A 6,000-nucleotide genomic window follows, 5' to 3' on the forward strand; every position below is an offset into this window, starting at 1 on the left:
GGAATGAAAAGGGATGTATATCGAAAAATAGATGGAGTCGGTATAAAGAGGGAGGTGAAGAGGAATAAAAGGGGGGAGGGGAGGGGGGAGGGGGGGATGGACGAGTAACCCCCCCCCCCAAAAAAAAAAAAAAAAAAAAAGAGGGGAGAGGCAGCAGAGAGGCGTGAAGAAGAGGAGGCAGATGGAGAGGTAAAGAGAGAGGTCGGGAGAGAGGAGGAGGAGAGAGAGAGAGGAGGAGAGAGAGAGGAGGAGGTCAAGGTGGAGCGGTGCAGACAGGAACTGAGCCTGAGACACAATGTGTTGTAATTCATAGCTCGCTGCAGCTCCTGCAGTCTGCCTGTTTGTCCGCCTGGGTCAGTGTGTGTGTGTGTGTGTGTGTGTGTGTGTGCGTGTGTGTGTGTGTGTGTGCGTGCGTGTGTGTGTGTGTGTGCGTGCGCGCAGGCACAGATAGTTTTGTCTTTTTTTCCTTTTTAAACGCGTGTGTTGCTTCGTGGCGCATTTTCAAACCGAATCTCCAGCCACCCCCTTACCTCCCCCCCTCCCACCCCTCCTCCACCCGACCGGCGCTCCCTTCAGGGTCCTCGCGAGCTTTGGAAATCCAGGCGTTCTCGGATAAACATCACCTTTTTAATTGACCCGCACCTCCCTTTTCAAGCAATTTGAAGGTGTTGTCATTTTAATTATTGCGAAAGTAATTTTTTTTTTGTTGTTATATATATTGGAGCGACATGTTAACGCGTTTGTTTGTGTCCCCGCCAGGCTTAAAGATGCAGTGGACCCCCGAGCACAGCCAGTGGGCCGAACAGCACTTCGACATCTCTTCCACCACGCGCTCGCCGGCCCACAAGGCCGAGGCCTACCGGGCGGTGCCGGGCCACCTGCAGCGCTCCGCCGCCTACCAGTACGCCTGGGCCAATGACGACATCTCGGCGCTCACCGCCTCCAACCTCCTCAAGAAGTACGCCGAGAAGTACTCGGGGATCCTGGAGATGCCCGGCTCGTACTCGGAGGCGCCGGGCGCCATGAACGGGCGGAAGGGCGAGCCGGAGCCGTGGCAGGACGGCGTCTACCCCATGAGCTGCATCCCGGAGGGCGTGTCCGTCCGCAAGGGCGGCGTGGCGGCGGCCTCGGAGGTGGTGTCCGGCATGTGCAGCTCCCCGGGCCTGGCCTCCTCCACCCTGAGCGAGCCCAGCTACTCCAGCAGCAGCTGCGGTAGCCACGCGGCCACCGCCCTCCACTCCGCCTCCATGGCCTCTCAGGAATACGGCCCGGCGTACAGCGGCTCCTACCTGCACAGCAGCTACAGCTCCCAGTCCGCCCCGACCCCGGCGCTCCCCTCCCCGCTGCACAGCTCCGGGCTCCTGCAGCCGCCGCCGCCGCCCGCCCACCCCACCCTGGTCCCGGCCTACAACGGGGGCTCGCCCAACCTGTCGAGTTATAACTACCCGCCGGCGGGCTACCCGGCTCAGAGCTCCGTCGGGCCGGGGTACAGCCCCGGGGGAGCGCCGCCGCCGCCCTCCTCGTACCTGCCCTCGGGCATCGCCGCCCCGACGCCGCTCCCCCCCCTCCTCCACTTTACCCGGATACCCGTACCAGAGCCACAACCTGACCCCGATCGCCCCCACGCCTCTGAACGGCAGCTCCTCCAACTCCCTGAAGAGGAAAGCCTTCTACATGGCGGGCCAGGCAGAGCTGGACTCCTCTTACGCCAACTTCGGCTACGGCCAGGCGCGCAGCTCCGCCGAGAGCCCCATGTACCGGATAGCGGACAGCAGCAGCGCCAACGGGGGCTCCAACGGCGCCGGCGGCGGCTTCGACAGGAGCGCCGAGAAGTCGTCGCTGCCTTTCAACCCCCAGAAGCAGTCGGCCATGTCGTCGGAGCAGCAGCAGAGGAAGTACGGCGGCCAGGCGGCGGGCGGGCCGCTGACTCCGCCGGCCTACGTCTCCTCCACCCTGGGGGGGCTCCCGCTCGGCGGACTCCCTCGCCGGCTTCACCTCGCCGTCCCTCGGCGAGCAAGGCGGCGGCGCCGACGACCACCGTCTCCACCTCGCCCACCCGGCGCCGGGGGCCGACCTCCTCCTCGTCCTCCTCCTCCTCCCGGCCCGCCGAGGAGCAGCTGAAGACCAGCGACCCCCACCTCCTGGACATGGTGACGTCCGAGATCGTTCAGCAGGGCCCCCCGGTGGACTGGAGCGACATCGCGGGTCTGGAGCTGGCCAAGGCGACCCTGAAGGAGGAGGTCCTGTGGCCCATCCTGCGTCCGGACATGTTCAGCAGCTTGGGCCCGGCGCCGCGCTGCGTGCTGCTGTTCGGGCCGCGGGGCAGCGGCAGGACGTTGCTGGGGCCGCTGCCTGGCCAGCCAGCTGGGGGCGCCGTTCCTGCAGCTCAGCGGCTCCACGCTGGCCACCAAGTGGCTGGCGGACGGCGAGAAGATCCTCCGGGCGTCCTTCCTGGTGGCGCGCTGCCGGCAGCCCTCGGTGCTGTTCATCAGCGAGGTGGACATGCTGCTGTCGGCGCACCTCAGCGACGAGAGCCCCGTCAACCGGCTGAAGGGGGAGCTGCTGGCCCAGCTGGACTCGCTGCTCATGGGCTCGGGCGACGACGGCGGCGGCAACCAGGTGCTGGTGGTCTGCTCCACCAGCAGACCCCAGGACATGGACGAAGGGCTGCGCAGGTACTTCGCCCGGAGGGTCCTGGCGCCCCCGCCGGACAGCGCGGCCCGCCACCAGATCGTCAACCAGCTCCTGGTCCAGTCGCAGCACAAATACTGCCTGAGCGAGGAGGAGCTGGCGCTGCTGGTCCAGCGCACCGAGGGTTTCTCCGGACTGGACCTGGCCCGGCTCTGCCAGGAGGCCCTCGTGGGCCTGCTGCACGTCTCGGCGCAGGGCATGGACATGACCGGCATGATGGCCCGGGGCGGGCAGATCCGGCCCCTCACCTACCCGGACATCGAGAGCGTCTTTTGTAAATTCCAAGCCAGTATATCGCAGAAAGAGATCGACACTTACACCGAGTGGAACAAAATGTTCGGCTGCAGTCAGTGAGACGATCGATTATTTTTTTTTTTTTTTTTTCGCCGAGAGAGAAGACAGCGAGAGAAGAAAGAAAGAAAACACAACAACAAAAAAACGAGGGGCGATCCCGCCGAGTTGTCTGGGTTTTTTTTGGGGGGTTTTTTTTTTCCGGCGTGCCGAGAGGACGGGACGACCGGCAAGTTGTTTTTTTTTGTTGTTTTTTTTTTTTTTTTTGTGTTGCAGTTACCGAGCGAGAGTTTTTCATTGGACCGCTCCAGAAGAAGAAGAAGAAGAAGCCGGGCATTGTTTACACGTTGCAAAGCAGGTCGGCCTTCGGAAGAGACGCCCCGGCGTCTGTAAATATCGTTCTGGTGTTGTTTTTCTTGAGATTTGAGTTCGGCTTTATCCAAGTGCCTGAAGTGGTGCTTTTCTGATATTTCTTTTTTTTTTTTTTGGGGGGGGGGGGGTAGGGTTTTATTTTGCCTCACAAATCTACATTCATGGCATGAGCTGATGACTATTAAGAGCTTTAAACACTTCAGTCTGGGGGGGGAGAAAAAAAAAACTACGAAAAAAGACCAAAAAAAAAACGTGGAAACGACGGGTCGCCGTTAGATCGTCTTTTTTCTTTTTTTTTTTTTAACCGTCTCGCCGAGAGCGGTCGTCCATCGGGGGGGGGGGGGGGGGGGGGGTGGCGGCTCGCTTCTTTCACCTCTTCTCGATCCGGCGCGTCCGCTAAAAGGAAACAAACGTCAACAAACAAACAAAACAACACTCAGGAACGCGTTTGTGAATTGTACAGTAACCTCGGAGGTTCCGTGACGACGAGCACTAAAGGTCGGCGTGGGGGGGGGGGGGGGTTTCCCGGGCGAGTGGCTCGGACGAAATAGCAAAGAGGTGACAGTGAATGTACCGGATGTGTTCTGGATCGAAGGAACATCGTCGAAAGTGAGAGTAAAAACATTACGTCTTTTTTTTTGTTTTGTTTTTGTTTGTTTGTTTCTTCGGTCGCCCGTCTACTCTCTCGACCAATCTCGAACGCTTATTTTCCATTTTGCTCTTTTAAAAAAAAAAAAAAAAAAAAAAAAAAAACAAAACTGTAAAACCACGTTGCCGCCCAGCTTCGGTTGTTTCGAGGGGGCTTTAAGAGACGGGGGAGGGGGGGGAGGAGGGGTGGTGGTGGGACGTTGTACATTTTATTAAAAAAAACAACAATCATAATCGACGTTTGTTTATATTTACGCGAGCTAGGCTGCACGGAAAGCTCCCATCGGTTCGATCGGCCGACTTCCCGCGCATTATATCGGATCGTTTTTTTTTTTTTGTTTGTTTGTTTTTTGGACACGCGAGGTATTTATTTCGCCGATGCGGACGAACTTCGCTGAACGAGTTTGAGGAATTTTTGTCCCGCGTGTTTCGGAAATGTGCTTATTTGCCTTCTCACTTCTGGAGATCCACGACGAGGTCGGAATGAAGAAGTAATATAATAAGCTCAACTGTTGTTGTTGTTGTTGTTGTTTACTTTTATCCGTACGAAGTTTTGTGAATGAGGGTACTTTTTTTTTTTTTTTTTGACGAGGGGGAAAAACAAACAAAAATGCGCTGCTAGCTGAGATTAACGGCCGTTGCCTTAAAACGAACAGACGGAAATCGGGGGGGAAATTTATCTTCTCGCCAAGAAAGCAAATAAGTGCATTTTCTCATAACGTCAAGATATTCTTTTAAACCGCGGACGGCTTCCATGTTTGGTGGTCCGTCGGTAAACATCAAAGTGAGCTGACGGTCGACATCGTCCTCGTTTCTGAAGTCCGACCGAAATTACGTTTAGTCGTCTTTTTTTTTTTTTTTGAAAGGCAAAAAAAAAAAAGGCGAACAGAATTTTTTTTTAAAAAAAGAAGCAGCGTTAAGGTTACTTCCGTGTATTTTACGTTTCGGTGTCGCCGTGGAAATCTTCCTCCGGACGTTCTTTTACGAATTATCGCGGTCGTGTTCAGTTTCGTTCACGCTCCTACGTTGAGTTACGCCGACGAAGCACACGATCGAATCTGGTTTCGAACTCTTGTCGCGCCAGCGCGGCCAATTTCGGCGCTCCTCTTCATCGCTGAAGGCTGTCCGTCGCCCCCTTGTGTCACGTCGGAATCTATTTTTTTTAATTTATTTATTCTCGTTATTGTTTTTTTTGTTTTTTGTTTTTTTGTCTCTTCCTCGTCGTAAGGAAGCCGTCTTTTTTTTGTTTTTTGTATTTTAGCTCTTCACTCCAAGATGTTTTCGCGTGCACTAAAGCATTCCCGTGACGTTCGTTTATTTTTGTCTAAGCGTCTCAATGCCACTTGTTGTTTTTGTTGTTGTTGTTGTTTTTGTTGTTGTTTGTTTTTGTGTTTTTTTTCAACCCGAAGGAGATTCCCATTTTTATCCCGAAAACCGCCGACGAGTCGAAACGCTTTTTAAAAAAAAAAAAAAATTAAAAAAATTAAAATAAAATAAAAACGCACTTCCTGCTCCGAAACGCAAAAAAAAAAAAAAAAAAAAAAGGTTGCGACGCCGCCGGCGGCGAGGGAAGTTTTGCCGGGCGTCAGCAGAAACTGGCGGGCGGGGTGGAGAAGGGGGGGTGGGTGGAGGTGGGGGGTGGGGGGGGGCTGAGTGGTTCCGTCAGAAAACCACCCTCAAAACAATCTGTGCCAGAATTCCTTCTGTCAGCAAAAAAAACAAAACCCTCTGGAGAGAGAAGAGTCCCTTTGGATGGAAAAACCCACTAATGCACTTCAGAGCACACGAGCAGCAGCGCAGGCGTCCTCCTTCCCCCTCGTTGTTAGATTTATTTATTTTTGTTTCCCCCGCGAGCGAACCGAACCGACCGACGACTTGAAAACGCAAAAAAAAAAAAAAAAACCCGGTCAACGCTTTTTTTTTTTTTTTTTTGTTCGTCGCGTGTTTTGTGTCCTTTTTTTTTGTTTTTCTATTATTATTATTAGCTTTTTTTTTTCT

At 54.6% G+C, this 6,000-nt stretch overlaps 1 pseudogene; it reads left to right on the forward strand.

Moving 5' to 3' along the window:
* LOC138197600 (fidgetin-like) overlaps window positions 1-3,458 on the forward strand; it is a 29,064-nt pseudogene extending 25,606 nt beyond the window's left edge.
* The last annotated feature ends 2,542 nt before the right edge of the window (window positions 3,459-6,000 follow it).

Source organism: Embiotoca jacksoni, unplaced genomic scaffold, assembly GCF_022577435.1.
Source record: "Embiotoca jacksoni isolate LCO1_2020_lvr unplaced genomic scaffold, fEmbJac1.0.p SCAF_143, whole genome shotgun sequence".
Lineage (NCBI taxonomy): Eukaryota > Metazoa > Chordata > Actinopteri > Embiotocidae > Embiotoca > Embiotoca jacksoni.